Here is a 2,754-nt window from a genome sequence, read left to right as displayed (position 1 = left end):
TGAGGACGGCTACCTGCAGGCTGACCACATCCTTTCTGAAGCTCTGGACCTGAGGCTCTACCTGCTACCCTGGCGTCACCGGGCCCCTGTGCAGGCCACAGGCTCCAGGAAGTGCAGGGGGAAGCCAGCGCCACCGTGAGGACTGAGAGTCAAACCCGCCCGCGTGTGGAGCCCTGAGTGGGAAGGAAGTCCAAAAGGGAGGGGGTATATGTATGTGTACGGCTGACCCTTTGCTCTATGGTAGAAACCAACACAACATTGGAAAGCAACTATACTACAATAAAAGTTAATTTTAAAAAATTGTCCAAACATTCTACATAGCTCCTCAGGAGTCCTCCCCTCAACGCCTGTTTCCTGTGACTCCCCTCTCTATTAAACTACTCTTCTCAGCATCCACCTAAGGCACGTGGGGAAGGGAGCTGTGTTTTGAACCCAAGACGGACCCATCTGTGCACGGTCCTCCCTCAGGATCCAGCGGCCACAGGGGCTTGACTCCAGGACCCCCCCAACCCCGCCAGATACCCAAATCCAAGGGTGCTCAAGTCCCATATATAAAATCATATCAGCATATAATCTAGGTATATCCTCCCATCTCCTTTAAGTCAGATTACTTATTATACCGAATCAATGTAAATGCTATGTAAATAGTTGTAAATACAATGTAAATGGTATGTAAAGAGTTGCCAGGGTGCACAGCAAATTCCAATTTTGCTTTTTTGGAACTTTCTGCAATTCTTTCCCCCCCCCCAATATTTTTGATAGGATGCAGAACCAGCAGATACAGAGGGCCGGCTGTACCTACACCACCCCGAGAGGAAACAGCCTTTGGGGGCAACAAGCAGGCACCGTGGCTGCAAAGCTCACGTCTCTCAGGGGATGATGGCAGCTGGAGCCAGAGGCACAACAGAGAAGCAGGAGTGTTCAAGCCAGATAGAGACAGGTTCAAATCCCAGTTCTGCCAGTCACTAGCAGGGCAGCCTCGGGTAAACAACTTGCTAGGCTAGGGGAACATCCCTAAATATCCGCCCTAAACATCCGCCCTGGCCAGGCTCAATAGTAATGATGTGCGTAAGTTACCATACAACAGGAAGTGCCGGCAAGGAATGCGGAACTAAAGAATTACCACCTACCACAAGAATTCGGGAAAGGTCAAAAGGAGAGAGACCACAATGCATGTGTCCTGCCATCCTCCCAGAACCTTCCTTGCTGGAATCCATCCTCAGCAGAGTGATGTGTGCACCACCAGGAAAGACTGAGTGGGAATGATTGGCCAGAGACAATGAGGAAACTAACCCTATTTCCATAAAACCTGAGACTATGAGCCACGTGCCAGAGCAGTTCTCCTGGGTTTCCTTCACCTGCTGCTCTTCAACACCCACCCAGTGTCCCTTCCCAAAAAGTCTCTTCCTTTGTCATCACGTGTGTCCCCTTGGATAATTCTTTTCTGAGTGTGAGACAAGAGTTCAACCTCGGGCCCTGGAATGAGTCCCCTTTTTGCAACATCTCCATCAGCTGTGGGAGTGGAAATGACACCGACTTCCCAAAATCAGTGGGGGACCTGAGAACGGCGAATAGACAAAGTACCTGACTCATGTGTGCTCGGCAGAAGGCGGCCGCCCTTTCTTCCCTATACAGCCGCAGAGCTGTGAGGCTGTGAGCTCCCTTCCAGAAACAACCTGCCATTCAACTGCCAGGAGTGCAGTAAGCTGACAGCCTCCAGACAAGGAGCCCTCAGATGTACCCCAGTCTCGGAACAAAGGTCATGCCCTTCCCAGCTACTTCCTGCCAATGCAGAACTCCTCGGAGGGGAAGTCTTTGCTCAGGAGTGCCCCGGTGACCTGGCTGAGATATCATCAGAACTGCTTGGCAGCTGGACGTTCTTCCTGCCCAACCCACCCCCCCAGTCCCTGCCCTCAAAACAATCCTCTTTCACTCCTGTTTCCCTCTCAGTGGAGTCCTCTATGAAAATGAGACTAAGATAATCTTTCCATTCTACTCTTACTCCTGATTAGATCTCCTGCACGAAATAACAGAAAGGTTTTCACAGGGCTTCATCTGAGAGCATCTAGGATATTAATCCTACTGGGATCCCTCCAAGGGAATTAGAATCTGTCAGGTCTCTTCCCGTGGCAAGCATAGACAGATTCTTGTTAATTCCATAGGAAAAGGAACAAGAATTTTTCGAAATGCTATGGATCATAGAAAAAGCAAGGGAATTCCAAAAAAAAAAAAATCTACTTTTGCTTCACAGTGCTAAACTCTTTGACTGTATGGATCACAACAAATTGTGGAAAATTCTTAAAGAGATGATAATTCCAGACCAGTTTACCTGCCTCCTGAGAAACCAGTATGCAGGTCAAGAAGCAACAGTTAGAACTGGACATGGAACAATGGACTGGTTCCAAATTGGGAAAAGAGTACATCAAAGCTGTATAGTGTCACCTTGCATATTTAATTTCTGTGCAGAGTACATCATGCAAAATGCCAGGCTGAATGAATCACAAGCTGGAATCAAGATTGCCAGGAGAAACATCAAAAACCTCAGATATGCAGATGAAACTACCCTAATGGCAGAAAGCAAAGAATAACTAAAGAGCCTGTTCATGATAGTGAAAGAGGAGAGTGAAAAAGCTGACTTAAAACTCAACATTCAGAAACTAAAATCATGACATCCGGTCCCATCACTTCGTTGCAGATAGATGGAGAAAAAATGGAACTTTATTTTATTGACAGACTTTACTTTTTTGGGCTCCA

Source organism: Oryx dammah, unplaced genomic scaffold, assembly GCF_014754425.2.
Source record: "Oryx dammah isolate SB20612 unplaced genomic scaffold, SCBI_Odam_1.1 HiC_scaffold_9, whole genome shotgun sequence".
In the NCBI taxonomy this organism is placed as follows: Eukaryota; Metazoa; Chordata; class Mammalia; order Artiodactyla; family Bovidae; genus Oryx; species Oryx dammah.
This window is presented reverse-complemented; position numbering follows the sequence as displayed.